The sequence below is a fragment of the Labeo rohita genome, chromosome 20 (assembly GCF_022985175.1).
Source record: "Labeo rohita strain BAU-BD-2019 chromosome 20, IGBB_LRoh.1.0, whole genome shotgun sequence".
Lineage (NCBI taxonomy): Eukaryota > Metazoa > Chordata > Actinopteri > Cypriniformes > Cyprinidae > Labeo > Labeo rohita.
Window position 1 is genome coordinate 15,597,864 of NC_066888.1, and position 21,637 is coordinate 15,619,500.

Consider the following 21,637-nt stretch of genomic DNA (forward strand, 5'->3'; position numbering starts at 1 on the left):
GATCAATCATTTGAGCAGTAAATCATTCAGTGATTTGAGTGCGTTTGACTAGTGTTACTTTTTAAAACGAAACGTACATTAACGTTTCAGGTTACTTCTGTGTTAGTATCAACCGAGACTCACTCTCTTTAAGTGCTATGTTTTAGACTTTTTTTCTTTACTTTTATCCCCTGATATAAATTAGTTTGCATGTGATGACCATGAAAAGATGCATTTCCCTAATTTTTAATGCAGTAAAGCATATTAAACACAGGAATCATTAGTATGATAGCATAAGATATCATAAGTTTTTAACCTTCTTTTTAGTTATTTTCATTTACATTTATAATGCATAATTCATACTTATTATGCAGCTTAAAAAATAAACATTAAAGAAATTACAAAATGTGTTCCTATTCATCTTATTAGCAGCCCACCAACACCACCACTACTACTCCTTTTCACCTTCTTCCTCTTCTTCTTCACTTTCTTTGCCTTTTTATATTTCACCTTCTTTACCTATTTGTTCTTCACATTGTTCTTCATCTTCTTTTTCACCTTCTTCAACTTCTTCACTTTCTTTTTCGCCTTTTTCTTCTTCTTCACTTTTATCTTCACCTTCTTCTTCACCTTCACTTCCTTCTTCTTCACCTCCTTCTTCACCTGTTTCTTCTTTACCTTCTTCACCCTCTTCACACTTTTCTTCTTCACTTAGTTTATCTTTGCTTTCTTATTCTTTAACTTCTTTTTCACTTTCTTCTTCATCTTTTTCTTCTTAACCTGTTTCTTCATATTTTTCTTCTTCACATTCTTCACTTTTTTCTTCACCTTCTTGTTCTTCTTCACCTTCTTCACTTTCTTCAGTTCTTCACCTTCTTCTTTTCTTTCTTCTTCTTTACCTTATTTACCTATTTGTTCTTCACATTCTTCTTCAACTTCTTTTTCTTCACCTTCATCTTTTCTTTTTCTTCATTTTCTTCTTCTTCACCTTTTTCTTTTTCTTCATCTTTTTCACATTCTTCAACTTTTTTCACCCGTTTCTTCTTCTTCTTCTTCTTCTTCTTCTTCTTCTTCTTCACCTATTTCTTCATATTCTTCAACTTCTTCACTTTCTTCTTCCCCTTCTTTTTTACTTTCACTTTTTTCTTCTTCACATTCTTCTTCACCTTCTTCATCTTTTTCTTCACTTTCTTCTTCAGGTTTTTCTTTTTCTTTACCTTCTTCACATTCTTTACCATTTTATCACCCATTTCTTCTTCACCTTCATGTTTTTCTGCTTCTTCACTTTCACCTTCACCTTCTCCTTAACTTTCTTCTTGTTTACCTTCTTGTACATCTTCACATTCTTTACTTGTTTCTTCTTCACTTTTTTCGTTTTCACCCTCTTTTTCACCTAGTTCTTCTTCACATTCTTATTCACTTTCTTCTTCTTCACCTTCTTGTTCACTTTCACTTCACATTTTCTCTTCTTCACTTTCTTGACCACCTTCTTCTTCTTCTTCTTCTTCTTCTTCTTCTTCTTCAGCTTTTTCTTTCTTTTTCTTCACCTTCACATTCTTCTTCACCATTTTATCATCCATTTCTTCTTCACCTTCACCATTTCTTCTTCACTCATGTTTTTCTTCTTCTTCTTCACTTTTTTCTTCACCTTCTCCTTAACTTTCTTCTTCTTCACCTTCTTGTACATCTTCTTCACTTTCTTTACTTGTTTCTTCTTCACCTTCTTCACCTATTTCTTCACATTCTTCACTTTTTTCTTCACCTTCTTGTTCTTCTTCACCTTCTTCACTTTCAATTCTTCACCTTCTTCTTTTCTTTCTTCTTCTTTACCTTCTTTACCTATTTGTTCTTCACATTCTTCTTCAGCTTCTTTTTCTTCACCTTCATCTTTTCTTCTTTTTCTTCACTTTCTTCTTCACCTTTTTCTTATTTTTCTTCATCTTCTTCACATTCTTCAACTTTTTTTCACCCGTTTCTTCTTCTTCTTCATTCTTTTCTTCTTCACCTGTCTCTTCATCTTTTTCTTCTTCACCTTCTTCTTCTTCACCTATTTCTTCACATTCTTCTTCCTCTTCTTTTTTACTTTTACCTTTTTCTTCAACTTCTTCACATTCTTCTTCATCTTCTTCTTTTTCTTTACTTTCTTCCCATTTTTCTTTTTCTTTACCATCTTCAGATTCTTTACCATTTTATCACCCATTTCTTCTGCTTCTTCACTTTCCTCTTCACCTTCTCCTTAACTTTCTTCTTGTTTACCTTCTTGTACATCTTCACTTTACTTGTTTCTTCTTCAACTTTTTCGTCTTCACCCTCTTTTTCACCTAGTTCTTCTTCACATTCTTCTTCACTTTCTTCTTCTTCACCTTCTTGTTCACCTTCACTTTTCTCTTCTTCACTTTCTTGACCACCTTCTTCTTCTTCTTCAGCTTTTTCTTTTTCTTCACCTTCACATTCTTCTTCACCATTTTCTTTTTCTTCACATTCTTCTTCACCATTTTATCATCCATTTCTTCTTCACCTTCACCATTTCTTCACTCATGTTTTTCTTCTTCACTTTCTTCTTCACCTTCTCCTTAACTTTTTTACCAAAATCATCTTTAGATCATACTGGCAAAAAGTTCTTAAAAGATTTTCAATACACCAAATTGTTCTCATATAGTGCATTTGAGGAAGGGCATGCCAAAATGGATGTTATGCTATAACTCCACAATGTTGGGATAGGACTGGCATATTGTGACGAATCTTGGTACCTGTCATTCATTATAAGCATGACCTGAGGCTACTTGCCCAGTTTTGGCACATTGCCACTTGCTAGTCAAGAGATATGAGAAATCTGTATTTTTGTAAATAAATTCTAAAGAAAGAAACATTATGTCAGTAATCACCAGAGCTGTAAATAGTTTCCCCAGAGCTGCTTTTGACATCTATTTATTTCCTGCTTTTGCTTAAGAAAGAAAGCAAAAAGTATAATTTTCTGAAATTATAAACAACATGGTCTGTGTGATAGTTTATGCTATATTTTTAGGAACGGGCAACTAGTAGTTCTTTGGTAAGAAAAAACAAACAAACTTTTTTTCCTCTAGTCTTAACTGGTTTGTTTATACATTTGCAAAATGACTTACACGTACTTTACATACATTCTTATGTCATCGCTATTTAGGATTGCTTTAAACACTTCAGAGTTCACTAGAGATTATTATTCAGAGCATGGCCAAGCTTGAGGGAATTCAGTATTCTTGTGCAGTAAACATTGTTTTGACATCATGACAGCTGTGAACCAAAGATGCCTGGAGCAACTTTGCGCCGTTGCACAAAACTTTATCTCTGCTGTGCCAAACAATATTCAGCCCACTACAGCAGATGAAGCCGTGCGCAGCGGCACGCTAAACCTGTAACTGCTGCTCAATTAAACACAAACCCTTGACATCTGAGTGAATGAAGGCTGACAAATGTCACATGACAGTGTGGTGCACGACTACGTCTGAATCCACTGATGCATGAGAGACAGAGAGGGACTCTATACCACCAGCCTATCATTAGGAAATGGGTTAGTGGACTCAAACACACTCGCAACACCAAATGCCGTAGTTCGGTCTGCACAGCTGTCTGATTCTTATGTGTGAAATGCTCATGAAGAGCTGGAACATAATTGGTTTTCTTCTCCTGTACACCTACGTACAAGCTCTCTATTCTGCTCCAATGGACGGCTCACTATTCTGCTCTAAATGTTCTTCCCTATCGCCATGCTGTAAACCTGAGATAATGATGCGTGTTTAAGGCTTGTTTACCACTTTTTTCACTGCAGAAACACCATTTCCAGGACACTCTGCTCTCATTCATGCCATCTAAGGAAATAACTGTGATTGTGGCACACTTTAAAGCTGAAAAGTGTTTTTTTTTTTTTTTTCAATCTTACAATACTTTCTTCCATCGCAGCTTAATGCATGGACAAGTAAGTAAACCATTTTCTATGTTGATTTCCAAAAAAACCTAAATACGCTCTGAAGTGACAGAACTAATTTATTTTTAATTTATTACTGATTTCACACTGCAAGTCATTTATTGTAGGAAAAGACCGCTTATTAATGCTTTCGCAGTCTTCATTGAGATTTAATAGACTAAAAACATTGCCATTCAAAGAGTTCATTTTTCTGAGAGCTAAAAGTACTGTAGACCTTTAGAAAGGTCAAGAGCCGAGACTGGGAGCAAACACACCCACTATCCAGAAGATCGATTTGATACTTCAGTCCAAGTGTGTACTGCTTCTCTGAGCCTATACAGCTCACTTGTAGAACATGACATTGCTGTATGTTGTTATTATTATTTCTGATATAAAAAGCCAGATGCCTTTTCACATACAGTATATTGATCATATCGCCTCAATTGTGCAATTGTTTGTATAGAGGATGTTTGAATGAGTTAACAAGTGGACACTGTAGAGGACTTAGTGGCAGATGTGCTTTAAACAATTAGTTTAGTTTTCTAATAAGCTTTAAATGGGCTAGTGAATCAAAACGCCTGTATTATAGTTGTGTTAAACTATGTTTTTTCTTAAAACAGTTTCACTCCTAAAGGAGTCGCTAATGATGATGTTAAACTAATACCCCGAAGCAAACAATAATTACGGTTATTGTTACAATTGCTCTAACAAAGTTGTAAGCAATTGTAATGCTAATGTAATTGTTCAGTCATAAGTAGGAGCTCTAGATAAAACTAGTTTATGCATAGGTTAGATGCTTGTTCTCTAATGAGGGAACGCGCAGATGGAATTCGTTAAAAATAAAGTACCACAGAGCACGGCTAAACTCAGAAAGAGTTTTGTCGAGCTGTTTTCTTTACAGCTCATTTTGCAAGTGCACGTATATCCTTAAGCTGCTTGTGGATGGTATCACAGTTTACTTGACTTGCTCAACTCTCTTCCAGCACTTTCTCACTTGCGGGAAATTTGCATTAATTAAGCAAACTCTGTGATTCAACCGAGGTGCAAGAATGCCGTTGCAGGAGGAATATATTTGAATCAATTTCAGGGGAAAGGAAGTAAACGAGCAGACTTTCGGAACTCATCACTTGTTCATGGTGCAGAAAAGCTGCTAGACCTGTGGTGAGGTTACAGTGTTTTATAAATGTGCCCCGTGTCTCAGTCTGGTTTTCACTGATCTTCTGCAACATTACTTTACAATTGGACAACGCTAAGTACAGGTGTAAACAGGGTGTAAAACGTTTTGAGCTTGTCCACTTTCAACCACATCCAGAGGTGGTTGAAAACACATTAGATCGGATTGCTTTTGTGGTGTAGACACGCATGTGGTCAAATGCGTTCGAACAGGTGCTAAAGACCGCCTACTGACCTAATATTGATGGTTCAAAATCAATAGTGGCCACAGTTTATCGCAATGAACATTAAATGTGCGCTGTCGCATACGAAATGTTTGAGCCACTGATGATCATTAAACGTACCAGGCACAATGTTTTTCCACCTCTCCTGACTTCTAGTGTGAATTCATAGTGTTCGGCTGGGTCTTGAGGCTACCATTGCTGAAACGATTTAACGATTTAATTTTGCAAACGTGAAATTTTTCTGAGCTTAATATTAATATTGACACGCGGTAACTTTAGCCCTCCCACATGTGTTTTGGCGCCAACAGAGGGATCCAGCCATTCATCCTCCTTGACGTAATCAACACCACAGGGGTAATGTGGTCAAAAGTGGACCGAGGAGATGGATTAAAACTGTATCTGTCTCCATTGTCCACTTGTGATCCGATCGACCAAAACGCATCTTAATACCAAGTGTAAACAGGGCTTTATCTCCCATATGGGTGTGTGTTGTAGAGTGATCTAATTGCTACTTAACTGATGTTGAATTTTTATGAAAGACTGTGTAATATACGCTATATAAGGAATGGAATGTCTCTTGATTCTGATTGGCCAATTGCTGCATTGAACCATTAATAACAAGAATTATTAAACGGAAATATATGAAAATAACAAAACTGCTGTGCTCCATTTTACTGCTGAAGCTGCTGCTATTTTGAGTGTTTCCACAAGTAGGGCTGTATGAAATCTGTTTTGTATTTTCCCAAATTCATTTTTTTCCTTTTTAATTGTTCTATGCTCTGTTTTGTTGGTAAAAAAAAAAAAAAAAAAAAAAATTTAAAAGCATGCCTAATTAATTTAAAATCATGAAACATGCACCATTTAACAGCCATGTATTAAACGTTTAGCGCAAAAAAAAAAAAAAAAAAAAAAATTAAATAAAAAAATTAAAGCCCTATGAAATATGTTTTTTTTTTTTTTTTGTAAAAAATTCAGTTTTCCATTAATTTTCTGGATTTCATTTTAATGGTTCCATTATATTTTAATAATCAAAAGCATCTCTAATGTATAGATTTAATAAAAAATAATTTGTTATTTTATTTTTCTCTATAAAATAACAAATTATTTTTTTTCTGGTAAACATTCCTTAAATAATAATTTAATAATAATTTTATTAGTAGTACTACTATCATTACATTCAGTAATATACTTCTGTCACAGTTTTTTAAAATTAACCAAATTTTTATTTTGACGGGTTGCTGTCAAGACATGTTTCAGTTTGTAATAATATGGTGATCGTTTTTTTTTTTTTTTCAAAAGAAATAGTAAAATGCTTATGAAGTGCCTCTTATAGAGTAGTTTTTGAAATTATGTTTATGTTCAAGTACTCATATATTTAGGCAGCAATGGCTGAAAACACTGCTTCAGTGTGTGTGTAGTGAACAAAACCGCACATCTGCGCCATTCATTCACACAGACGTGAAGAACTTGCAGGATTCATATTTAAATAGTCTTTTTGCAGCTTAATATTCACAGACACAGTCCATAATGAGTTTTGATTTAAGTGTACTGACCTACTTTTGATTTATTCACCCAAATTTTGGCAAATTCCTTGACATTCCAATTAAATTTTTATGACTAGGTTCCGTGACTCCGTTTGTATTTTCCATGTCAGCTGGTACAAGCCAAAGATTTAAACTCAAATTAATATTTCATGTCCACATGAGCAGCATGATAAACTACAGTCAACAGGTTAGACAGAACTTGTTGCCACTACATATTTTCTATAGTATTTGAATGATAAACACACATGTGTTTTGATACTTTACATAGAGCCAGAGCGATCCCGTCAAAAGGCATTCCAGCACTTTCACAAGTGCTCTGCATCCATTCCTCTCAGCTGAAATGTCTATCTCTTAATCTGCAGGAACTAAATTATTAACATGCCTGCTGGCGGTGAGAGAACACACCTTCCAGCAACAAATTACACACAGCGCCCACAATTAACAAGCTGACACTCTGCTCAAGCACTTCATTGGGATTTTAACGTTTCCCATTGCTGCTAAAATGCTAATCGCTTGCAGAGATGCCATTGCCAAGCATGTGTTAAATAAGCAGATGAAAGTCTTTGAGCTGAATTACCAGTTTTGCACATCAAGTTCACATTACATTTGTATTCACAGCATGTTATGTTTAAGTTAAGGTAGTTTATGCTAGTGCTTTATATGGAGCATTGTTATGCAGCTCTGAAATACTCAATTCTGATTGGTCAGTGTTCATTGCAACACTGTATATACAGTGCAAGGCCATTTACAGTGTGCAACCACTGCTACTTTCATGTTTCTCTTGAATCACACACACAATTGTAGCAAAAATGAACTCCGAGGAGTATTAATATTACTGTAATATCATTGCAGTGTTTGTCTAGTAATACATCTAGAAAAATAAACTATGCTAACCTAGTTTAAATTGTTCTAGCTGACCTTGCTGTAAACAAACCAACAACTTAACTCTTGTGCAACCTTTTGGACATTTTTGTCATTTTCACTCCTGTTTTTTGTGATCATTTTGGCTGTGTTATTGCCAGCTGCAAATATTTTGGCACAGGTGTGTATTTTTATTGGAATTTTACTATTTTACCTCCATTTCCTTCAATAAATCTATTTTGCACTAGGTATAAAAAAATGTTACACTCAGCACCTTTTGGACAAAAATTTTCCCATTGAAACCCATTACAACTGCTATTTTTAATCACAGTGCCATTCAACTGTAAAATGTTGAATGGCAAGGCTTCAAGGCTTCAAAATTACTTTTTAATTTTTTTTTTTTACCAGATGGTGTCTTTTTTTCAGGTTTGGCCAATAAAGCAAATACTTGCTTTATTCCTGTTTTCTGCTTTTGCAAATTATAGAGCCAATTGGATAAAAAATGCAGCTATAATTGTGTGGATGTGTTGGTATAGATGTCAGAGTGTGGTTTGTATGTCATAAAAAAAATAGTGTGTGTGTGTTCTTGTAATATTTGAGAGAGAAAAACTCTAGTGCAAATCACAAATACAACTCACTGTGTGAGTTTTGCTGCATCTTATGGGGAAAATTTTACACTGCGCCCAAACAAAATCTTACTGAAAGCTTATTTTTTGAGATAACAACCTTAGATTTATGGCTTTGATTTTCTAGCAGGTTTAGAGTTCATCATGTTTCTTAAAATATATATTTTATAAAAATATCAAAATATGTTTTATATAAAAGCATTTTCCTAAACTTAAACCTCTATAACTTTTTATTTGACTTTTAAACTTGTTCTACTTCATGAGTAATCTGACATGGGTCTTCTTTAAAATGAGACCAAACTTAAGTCCGTTTTTTTTTTTTGATGTAGACATTTTTGTCCACTATGGACCTATGTGTAACTTTTTTTATTGATGCACAAGGGTTAAAAAAAGTTGTTTCAACTTAAAGTAAGTGTTCATGCTGCCTTTATTTTAAGTTTAGTCAGCATGAAATGTTAAATTGTACTACATGAAAACTTGGATATTTAAGTTGAGTAAACTTAAAATTTTAAGACAGCATGAGCACTTACTTTTTTTAAGTTGAAACAACTTTTTTTTTTTAAGTTGCTGAAAAGTGGCCAAAACTCATTAAAAACATTAAAACAGACCACCCTATTCAGCTTGGCCATGCCGGGAGACCGGCTTACCATCGTAGGCTGTTTTTCTCAGCAGGATACATATTTGTTGCATCAATTTAGTGTGAATGCATGGGAACGAAGCTCTCTCCATCTGTCCTAAACAAAAGATGGTTTTTATCCCAATTCCTCCTGGATTTTGCTGGATGAGACATCATTTTCAATGGGCCAAATGATTTAATGAAGTTTCCAGTCCTCTTAAACATGTTTAATAGTCATCTTACAGTTCCAGAACAGTCTGTAGAGAGTTAAGGTATTCCAACCGTCCACTACAACAAGCGAACTCCCATCCCGACTGAGCAGCGCTCTTCCAGGATGAGGGCACTGGGGAGGGATCTAATGCACAATCAGTAAAAACTGAAGAAGAACCTGGATCTTTAGTACTGGGACGCTCTCACCCACACATATACAGACTAAGTGTATTAAATTACCATTGTCTAACTTTGTGTTTTATTTCAAAGTGATCCCATTATTTTGCAGCCTCTGAACAATTACATATCCATTCACGGCATTCACGGACTCAAATGAAGTGGAACCGCAGATGAGAGACTCTTCTCCCGTCCTGTCTCTCTGGGGAGCAGAGGAGAGAGCCTTTTCCGTGAAACCTTTTCAAAGCCTCATCTGCGTCTTCCATTAGCCATGCAGAACGAGAAGAAAGCAAGACTCCGCCAGAAACATGCATTTTCGGGTGCGAGGGGAATCACCGGAGGCTCTGATCAAATGTAATGTAACAATTTAGCACACAGTCGGGACGTCGTGCCTGTTGCTTTCCCTTTATTAGAGAGATGATTATGATTGCTCAAAGACTTGATTTGTTCATTTGTCTAGCATATGTTTTAAGATTACAACAAACAATGATTCAGATCGCAGAAAGGTGAGCTGTGAAGAAGGCAAATGAATGTAGAAAGATGCACGAGTTGCGGTTTTGAATTCCTTTGAAGAACTTTGAAACCAAAGCACTACACTGCTTTCACGCTGCATGATCTGATTTTAGTGACGTTTATTCGATGTTAAATTGAGTTTAGAAAGCACTTACCTATAGCTCATGCATGCTAACCTGACAATGATTCATGTATGAGAGTCATTGCTTTTAAATTATTAACTCAAAAGCTTCAATTCAAAACAAACAGGAGCAACTGCGATGGCAGCAAAGAGCTTTTCTTTGGGGACAGACATTTGCTCCTCCAGGGACAGAATGTTAAATGCAAAGAGCGAAAGAAAAAGTGACTGAACTGTGAGCAAACATCAGACTGAAGGCCTCATACTTTTCCCTCTATGAATTAACAAATGTGACCCTGGACCACAACACTAGTCATAAGTGTCAATTTTTTGAAATCTGAAAGCATCATCTGAAAGCTGAATAAATAAGCTTTCCTTTGATGTTTGGTTTGTTGTCGAGATACAGCTATTTGTAAATCTGGAATGTGAGGGTGCAAGGAAAAATCAAAATATTGAGGAAATCACTTTTATAGTTGTCCAAGTTCTTAGCAATGCCTTTTACTAATCAAAAAGGAAAGGAAAGGAAAATTGATTATTTTGACCCATACAGTGTATTTTTGGCTATTGCTACAAAAATACCAGTACTACTTATGACTGATTTTGTGGTTCAGGGTCACAAATAATCAGACAAAATTTAACCCTATTGTCTTATCAAACTTCTTTTAAAGAAATGCATAAAACACATGTAATTTAACTAAACAAACAAAATTAAGATTTACACACTTCTGGTATAATTTAACTAATATAATTTTTATCAGAAAAATATTTGAAAACTAACAAAAAAGTCTTAGTTTTCTTCCCACATAATACACAATTTAAAGGGTTAGTTCACCCAAAAATTAAAACTAGCCCATTATTTAATGCCCTAAAGGCATTATAGTTTTATATGACTTACTTCTTTCAGACGAATGAAATCTGAGTAATATTAAAAATTATCCAGGCATTTTCAAGCTTTATCATAGCAGTAGGCAGGTGTTTATTTTTATCAGTCCAAAACAAGTCCAATAAAGTCCAGCAAAAACCACTGTTTGTTTACAGGAGCAAAGGAAGCAAAGTTTCCTCATTTTAGCAAAAGAAAATCAGTCTCCTTTTGGTTTATATCAAAATCCTGACATTTTTCTTTACAAATCCTTGTTTTGAACTTCTAATTCTTGACCGGTGCTTTGTTTACCTTTCTCCACGGCACGTCCAAGTTCATCACATCTGAGCGATGCATGCACAACGCTGACTTCCTGCGTCATCTACCCCGAAGCACTTCCGTGTACAAGCAGTTAGCGCAAGCTAGATTAAAGTGATTCTTACATTTTAAACTCCGATTGCATTCGTCTGAAAGAAGGAAGCCATATACACCAAGGATGCCTGGAGGGTGAATAAATAATGGGCTAATTTTCATTTTTGGGTGAACTAACCCTTTAATAAAAGGCAACTGAAAATAAATGAAGAGTTCAGATGCAAAACCAGCTAAAAGCCTTCTTGGGCAAAAATGAGATGGTGATACTGAGTGAACGTTCTTGACACATATTATACGTCCATCAAATACTTTTTCTTCAAACTCGCTAAAATCCCAGCCTCAGCCCAATCAGAAGTACCGGTACTTACATAGAAACCTATACATCTGAGCCTGATAAAAATGCATTTTTTAAAAAAGACGTCAGATGGATTTAGCTGGTTTTGCATCTGAACTCTTCAAATTATTAAAAACATTTTTTTTTAAGTTCTCAAGAAGTTTGTGACCTTCATGTGAGAATTAGAAAAAATAGGATGTAAAAGTGGCTGTAGTCACACCCACCGATGTGGCTGTGACATGTAGGTTGAACTGCTCATAGATTCATATGTCTGCTGCCAGGACGCATACTGCTCTCTCCATCTGTATCCCTGACCGATACACAGTCTGCTCACCCACATACTCACCTCTGAGTGCTGGGGTGGGCCGTTCCATCACAGCACCTCTCGCACTCAACTGGAAGTGGAAGTGATCGTCCATGTACCACATCATGTTTTTGCTGTAGGTCAGACTCTGTAAAACTGGTGAACATTCCTGCAGCTATTTGGATCAGTCACATCTTCATTTAAAGTTTGTGTGCTAAAGGTGAACAGGTTTACAGCAAAAAGACACAAGTGCCATGACCTGAAGGACTTTTTTTTTTTTTTTTTTACAATTTTAAAATGCCTTTTACTTACTGGAAAAAAGTATCAATTAGACCTATTCAGACTATAATCAGACTTTTAGCTGTCAATCAGATGACAGAAGGCATGTAGTAGATTGTGTACAAATGATTTTTCAGAAGTTTTGATCATGATAATTTAGAGGCCATTTAAAATTTCTGTATTAAATATGATGCAGTAGGTTTTAGTGGATTAAAAAAACCCTGGTATACCATTGATATAGCAATGATTAACATGACACTGGTTAAAAGATTAAATGGATGGATCATCCGTAAGACTCGTAAGACCTTCGTTCATCTTCGGAACACAAATTAAGATATTTTTGATGAAATCCGAGGGCTTTCTGACCTAAAGCCCAGAAAGGTAGTAATCTGTGTCAGTCTTTGATGCACATTCACAAGAGTACCACACGCATACATTGTTTAATAAAGTTGTTATTTTAGTTTTTTTGTGCACAGAAAGTATCCAGATGTGCCTCCACATCCTCACATGGACATTTTAACGGTGTCCTTACTACCTTTCTGGGCTACCTTGAATGTGTCAGTTGCATTGCTGTCTATGCAAGGTCAGAAAGTGCTCAGATTTCATCAAAAATAACTCAATTTATGTTCAGAAGATGAAAGGTCTTATGGGTTTGGAATGACATGAAGGTGAGTAATTAATGACATAATTTAATTTTTTGGGTGAACGATCCCTTTTAATCTAAAAAGTTTAGATAAATCATTGATTGACATTAACCATTTATGGTTATCGGTATTGGTCATTTTTTAAACTGATTTGCCGATAACATAATTTTAAAGCATTTAAAGAACGTTTTTGTCAGAGCCCTCGTTCTTAATTTTGACATTTTAATTTTTACACCAGACATTGGTTCAAAATACAAGTTATTGGACTATTTGATCTGTAATAATCGGTATCGGCATTGGCTTAAAAAGACATGTATCGGTCGACCCCTAAATTGGTTAACCTCACTGTAGGATCAGTCGATTAGCATCAGTTACCATTGTGACCTATCTCTAAGTTGGGATATGTTTGTCTAATCAATGAAAAAGGAGAGAAACCTGTTTGGAAACAGAAATTATTTTTGCAGTTCCGCTTTGTGCCTCTAAATTCAAGTTGTAGTAGATTTGTGTATGTCCAAAACCCTTCTTTAAAAGATTAGTTCACTTCCAGGATAAAAATTTACAGATAATTACTTACCGCCTTGTCATCCAAGATGTTCATGTCTTTCTTTCTTCAGTCGTAAAGAAATTATGTTTTTTGAGGAAAACATTCCAGGAATTTTCTCCATATAGTGGACTTCTACGGTGCCTGTAAGTTTGAACTTCCAAAATGCAGTTTAAATGCAGGTTCAAAGGGCTCTAAATGATCCCAGCCGAGGAAAAAGGGTCTTATCTAGCGAAACGATTGGCCATTTTCTTAAATAAATTAATATTTATACAGTTTTTAACCACAAATGCTCATCTTGTCTAGCTCTGCGATGTGCATGAGTCCGGTTCAAGACAGTTAAGGTATGTCAAAAAAATGTCAATTTAATTTTCTCCTCCAACTTCAAAAATGTCCTACATCGCTGTGTTACCTTTTTTTTTTAAAAGGCCATTTGATTTTGTTTGCACATTTACTTTTTTAAAATGAAAATAATCGATTGTTTCGCTTGATAAGACCCTTCTTCCTTGGCTGGGATCATTTACAACCACATTTGGGAATCGTTTAAAGCCGGAGAAAAATGTTGAAATATTTTCCTCAAGAAACATCATTTCTTTACGACTGAAGAAAGAAAGACATGAACATCTTGGATGCCAAGGGAGTGAGTACATTATATGTGAATTTTTGTTTTGGAAGTGAACATCTCCTGTAAGACGGCATTGATTACTTCTTCCACTGCTGGTGTTCACAACTCTCACTTGTCTGTTCTCTCGTTCACTAACTCTCTCTGTCTCACCTCAGGAGCCTTGCGCCGTCTGCAGACACTTACATATTCGTAAAGAGTGTGAAAGGAATTGCCACATTCCTGGTTGCCCCCTCCAGCACACAGTAGGGGAAGAAAAAGATCTGAGAGGCAGACAGACAGAAGTTTTTACCTCATGCTGCACAGTGAAGGTCCTATCAGGTAGCATTTCGCACCATACCATGCTTTGATGCATAAATGATGAGATACTCCTCTAAATATTGAGTAATATAGTCTGTGAGGTTTTCAGGTCGACTTTTCCAAATTTGTCTAACCTGTAATAACATGGATGGATGATGTAAGGCGATGTTACTTTGGTTTCTTATTGTCTTTATTGCAACTCACATTTACATCAAATACAAAATAGATTTGCTTTTGCATGTCATATTTCAGTCATGTTGTATTTATGTGTATTTACTTGCGCGTAAAGAACGATCAGCTGCAAAATCTAGTATAATTTCTGTTAAAACACTTTTAATAGCTTAAATTTGATTTCCTAGCTGATTTTGTTTTTCAGAATGAACCAAATCAGATAAATGTTCTGTGATATTTAACTTCGGACATACTGTAGACTCACAATAACCTGCTTCAATATTACCACAACCTTTGGGGTGGAATTTGTATTAGCGCAGACTTTGCTTGTCCCAGAATTACGAAAAGCTAAAGTACACGTTATGTGTGTGTATTGAGAGTTTAATTAAAGTTCTGACTGACTCAATGTTTTAAGGGAGGCCCGTGGGGATTCCTGTGCCCTTTTTTAATATTGCTTACTGCCTAATTCAATTTCAGTGGTCCGCTAGCGGCAGGCTGAAGCAAGCGATACGGTCACACTTTAAACATGGCTGGAATAACACTAGCAACTCAGGACGTAATAAGATGAGGGAAAGTTAGGCATGGTGTATGTGTGTTGTTTTATATGTGGGGCCAACTTGGCTTAAACTATGCGCTTTGACCCCTACAGACCGCGTGTTGATATATGCTCACAGAATCCATGTAGCCTAAAGCTCATGTTGCTGCATGCATGAAAAGTCACATAGGAAAACTAGAAAATGCTTACATATATCGAAATCGAATTAATTTCTGTGAATCACTTATTTAAGTTAACTGGTTGAAAAACCATAGTGGTTTTAAACAATAAAACAGTGTTTTAAAGCAATAATAACAAAGGCGAAGAAGGAGAGTGGAATAATGTATGTATCCAGAGATGTATGGAATTCATGAATCATGTTCATGGAAGAGATAATGAATTAACTTTTTTATTACCTGTACATTAGATCACATTATTTTATGATGTCGTAATGAATTAGCTGCACGGTACGTGAAATTTAATGCTATATTAGCATGTTACTGATCTTTGACTATTTGTCAAATGATTTGGTGGTGTGCAGTTTCACGTGTTTACTAAAAGTAAATTTGAACAAACCCACAGTATTTGCAAGTAATGGCTCAATATTTTTGCGCAGCACATACTTTATGTAATTACACTCCCGTAGACTTTTCACCAGGCTAAAAAATCCATTTGCCACATCATTTTATGTTCTAACAAGTATTGATAAAAAGCTAAAGTGACTGATGACCAACGCCTCATAACATTACAGCTCATAACCTCAGTATTTACAGTAAACAAGACCTCACTTTTTTTCATATCACACATTTGGACAATGTAATTGAAAATGCATAGATGTTGTCAACAATTTAGATAGCTAACACAGTCAATCCAATTACAGATTTGCCAAGTAGGTGACAAAGCACTGTTTAACATTACTCCATTGCATCTAACATCATCTAACAATAGTAATAATTATAATACAGAAATATGCTGTAAATAGGGTAACTTCATTCATATCTATTCATATCGTCTGTACATGACAATTATTTGTACATTAAGTAATATAAGTATTTGCCTACCTGTCTATTAAAACACGTGCTAGAGTGGGTTCTCTGTTGCAAAGATCTTTCCATTTAGAAAATACCACCATTTTTTGATGAACTGTATAAATCATAATAATGAGGCTTTAATTGCCTACATAGCCTAATAAGCGCTCAAGCACACGCAAAAAAAGCTTGCCACAGTGCACCGGCAGATATAATAATTATGAATGTGTCATTGAAAAACAGCAAGTAGTGTTTTAACGTTTTAAAAATTTGTTGATAAACTAGCGCTTTATTTTTCGGCTTAAGAGATGAAGTCGGGCGAAACTGAATTGTCATCTCTGCAGTAGTGATGTGCTTGTAAGCATGTTTCATACAGCTTACATAATCAGAGAATATTTGTTTTGTATTTGAATTGGTTCATGTGTCTTGTTTGTAACTTATTGTGTGGTGTTCTTGAGTGTTGAGAAAGGCACCTATAAATAAAATGTATTATTATTATTATTATTATTATTATTTAAAAGTAGACATTTCGCTCTCTATAGATATATTTTTAATGTCTGTAAGGCAAGTATACACAGAGTTTCGAAGTTTTGCACTCAAGTTCACAGAGACTGAGACGGCAGAAACTGCTTCCATTTTGCTTTATTTTACAAAAGCGCAATGTTTGTTGTTATTCTGGTTAAAAAAAATGATGACAGAGTATTTTAAGAGCAAGTAACCTCACCAGTGCCTCCGTCATGCACTTCAGCTTTCACACTCCACACAGACACTTCAACAGTGCACATTTTTCTAGGTTAACATTAGTTGAGCTGCCATGTAAAGTTGCTACTACATATATCTTTCATATGAAAAGCCATATTTGAGGTTGATGATTGATAGGTGAGCGTATGGATGTCCTGTTACCACATAGACCAGCCGTTAACGATCTTTCTTTCATGGACTGCTTGACTTTGCCACTTCATGTGGATTTTTTTTCTGCGACTAAGCGACTAATAAAATTTTGGTTGACCAAGCTTCTTCTTGTCGACTAATTGTTAGTCGACTATTAGGGGGCAGTCCTAGTACTCACCAAGAATAATCGTGATCCATGATGACTAAACAATACAACAGCAGTGCGCTCGATGCTGTATAATCACCACTTCCACATTTGTCCACTTGTTGCTATAAAATGAAAATCAAGGATAACGCAAATATTATGTCACTGATAGGCGACAATGACAAAGGACAAGCCATTAATTAAAAATTTTGAATTTTTCTGGATTTAAAAAACCTTTGGTACTTTTGGGATAATGTAAGTACACAACTGCATTAAATATATGACTATACTGGATATTTTTATTATTAAAACCTTCCATATTGTGCCTTTAAACAGTAAAATTTGTATAAGAAGTCAAATGTTCCTGTGAAGATAAATGGAACATATTGCTATATAAAAATTTTTCTATTAATTGTAATTATTGTAAAAGAAGTTACTAAAAATGTGTTATTAATTGTAATTCTATGCATCTTGTTGCAAGTTGCAGCCATGAATTAGCTCATAACTATAGCCCAAATGCAATCTGATTTTACAGTAAACAGTAAATAAAATTTCCAAATGCTCCTATCAGCTCACTAATCAGTACTTGACTCATAAAGACTCACTTTTTAGTGCAATGAGTTTTTTAACTAGCTCTTTATGAGTCACACATGTCTGAATGAGTTAATCTTGATTTAATGAGTCAGTGAGGTGTCTTAACTCATAATAAACCAGGTTAATGCGTCAAAACCATTTTTTTCTTCAGTGAGTCAGTTGTTAAACCTGTTCATGACAAGTTGGAAATGTCAGTGTTCTTGGTTCAATAAATCATCGAGTTTGAGTGAGGCTTTGTGAACCAGATTAACCGATAAGTTGAAAAGATCTGAAAAAAATTGATTCGTTCATGAATTGGACATTACTAAAAATCATACAGATCCACTTGAGGGCCACCAGTGCATAACAGCCAGGATTGCAAGTGCATTGATGTGGGTGAAAATGTGTACTAAGTACACATGACAGGATGAGATTGTCCCAAACTCCTTATCTCCACCTCCCTTAGCCTCCTTCCCTGGCTTTCTCTCTCTCAATTTCACAGTCTCTCTCCTACTCCTCTCTTTCATTTTTTGGTAACGCTTTAGATTACAACCCGCAAAGAACTACGTAAGTAAACTGAATTTACGGTGTATGTTTCTGTAATTATAGTGTACCTATAAAGAACGTACATGTAGGTATAAGGGAACAAAATGTTATATTTGGGTAATAAGGGGATAACAAACCAGATATTCAATATGCAAAGAACTACATAAGTATACTGAATTTACGGTGTACGTTTCTGTAATTATAGTGCACCTATTAAAGAACGTACATGTAGGTATAAGAGAACAATATGTTACGTTTTGGTAATAGAGAGTAACAACCAGATATACAACCTGCAAAGAACTGCGTAAGTAAACTAAAGTTACGGTGAATTTTTCGTATTTATATTGTACCTACGTGTAAGTATAAGGGAACAATAGGTTACTTTTGGGTAATAAGGGGGTAGCAAACAGATATGCAAATAATTTATAATGGATTAATTTAAAAAACTTAACAGGTACCTTTTCTATTAAATCGTAAGTTCGGTGTATCTATACGTAAGCTTTTTAAAATTACTGGGAAATTATACTCTTGTTCCATGTATTTACAGGGTAAGTGTGCCCTCTGCGGGCTGTAAATTAAAGTGGCGACTGTTCCCCTCTTGTTCAACGAAGTTACAGGGTACAACACATATAACAACGCGACGTAAAATGTGGTTCTACAAAATGTACATTTATTTACATTTTTACAAACATTAAATGTACAATACTGACATATTTACATCATCTAAACATTTAACGTTTACTTAATATGAAATTATAACATTTAACTCTGTTCTGTGTGATTTCTGTTGCCAGCTCGTTTCCAAGAATAGGTCTACATAATGTTATCATGACTACACGGTAAACCCTTAAAATAAATAATATTTCTGCAATCGTTTAATCATTCATGTAATATTAACTTCGTTTGCCGTGGTGGAACACAAAGGCGTTTTCTCTAACATGCTGTGACTAACAATAGAACCATAAAATACACCGAACACGCATCATAATTACAAATAAACCATTTTATTTGTGTGCTGTAACCCAGATCTTCAGAATCCATACGATTTGCGAGGACCAGAACCAAATTCAAGGCTTTGTCCGGCGATCTTCATCTCCATCTCTAGCAGCGAGTCCAGCAGCAACAGCCATAAACCCGTGCTAAAGTGCATTTTGCGACAGGAAAATCGGACGTTCATTGGCTCTCGCCTGCATTCGTCACAGATTACGATATGCCGTGTTTCTGGTGAGATGTGTTGGAATGACGCGCGGGCGCCTTCGAGGAGTGGGTCAAGACAATAATCTGGATAATATTTTCAGCGATTAACAATTTAAATTCTGCTCTCATCCTACTGCACCTCAAACCTACTGTATTCCGCCAGAGAGGACTGCGGCTGCAAACGCATCGTTATTTGGATTACTTTTTTGTATGGCTGTTGACATTTTTGCAATAAATAAATGATTGTGATTGCACTTTCCTGTTTTTTATATTTTTATAACTGTTCAGTCATAGTTAACTTTAGGTTTAGAGGTAGAAGTGGGATTAGCGACTATAAAAAATATTTTTAGATATATTTTCAGATTGTGTGTTTATGTATTGAACCTACCCTGTAACTTCCTTGAACAAGAGGGGAACAATCGCCACTTTAATTTACAACCCGCAGAGGGCACAATTACCCTGTAACTACATGGAACAAGAGTATAATTTCCCAGTAATTTTAAAAAGCTTACGTATAGATACACCAAATTTACGATTTAATAGAACAGGTACCTGTTAAGTTTTTTTAAATTAATCCATTATAAATTATTTGTATATCTGTTTTCTACCCCGTTATTACCCAAACGTAACATATTGTTCCCTTATACTTACACGTAGGTACAATATAAATACGAAACATACACTGTAACTTCAGTTTACTAGCGCAGTTCTTTGCAGGTTGTATATCTGTTTGTTACCCCCGAATTACCAAAACGTAACATAGCCTATTGTTCTCTTATACCTACACATACGTACTAATAGGTACACTATAGTTACAGAAACGTACACCGTAAATTCAGTATACTTATGTAGTTCTTTGCAGGTTAAATATCTGGTTTGTTATCCCCTTATTACCCAAATATAACATATTGGTCCCTTATACCTACATGTACGTTCTTTATAGGTACACTATAATTACAGAAACATACACCGTAAATTCAGTTTACTTACGTAGTTCTTTGCGGGTTGTAATCTAAAGCGTTACCCATTTTTTTTCTCTGACTGGAGATTGAGTTTGAGCAGGTGTGCCGCTTTCCTCCGCTGCCAGCCCCCCTCTCGCACCGCTACGCCCTCTGCGCGGTGTTAATCGCCTGATCTTGGCGTCACTTTCCCTGCCACTTCTCAGAAATATTCTCCCGTCCTCTGCTTGCTGCACAGGTCGCCTGCTATTTTTACAGCCTTAGGGCTGGCAGCCTTTTTGTGAGTGTGTTCGCAAGCTTTCAGAGCGGAGCAAACAATAGAGGTTGACAGGAAAATAGGGGAAACACTCTATTGATTTGACCTATCCCTTACACACTGTGAATGGCATTCGCTGCTGATGGCGCCCCGTGTGCAGTCTGGGCCTTTTCAGAAAGTCTCTGACTACGGCCATCGACACCGCATTTTGAAAGGATGACTCATTATGGGTACACAATGGGAGCAACAGAGCCGAGACCAATTTGAACACTTAAACACAGCCGAGATGAAAACTTCCCAGTGAATTACCTGTAAGAGATGTAAACCTCCCTGCCGAAGTCGAAATGCCAATTAAAAGGTCCAACATCAGCTGTGAGGATTAAACAATGCTGTGAATTTTGCAGTAGCTGTAAACGAGATGCCTTTGATTAAGATGTGACAGGGAATCTGAAACAAGCTTTGAACTGAACTGAAGTCACTGACTAATAGGATGTGTTTCATTTTTATGTTTCCCCTGTTTTTTTTTAAAGTTACATTTTATCAAACACTTTATTTACAATATATACATTAATTTATTTTTACTAAAAATGTATTTATGTATTTTCCAAACAATTGTATATTTGTGTATCTGGCCTCTGCAGAGACCAGCAGTTATTTAGTTTAGTATTTTGAAAGATTTACACTAAATTGCTGCATGCCTCTTTTTATTCTGACATTCATTTACTGTACCTGCGACAGGTTGGCCACATGCTGGGCTGGCAGATCTGCAGTTTGAGGGTTTGCATACATTAGATTTGAATGTAAGGATTTCTGACCAACCAGCAGCCAATGTTCTGCAAGTCAAAATAGGTAGAATAGATACAATTTTTTATAGAAGGAGACAGGCCAGCTGTGGTTATGATTACAATACAGTGAATTTACAGGTGTCAGCAGAAATGGTAGCTATGGGAAATAGGTCTAGAGAAAAGTTTTTATTCAACGGTTAAACACAGAAAGGTAATACTGAATAACTTACGTTTTAGACAATATTTCCAGCTATTTAGTCTGGTTTTGCTTCATCAACAGTACAAAAAAAAAAAAAAGCCTAAATCAATTAACAT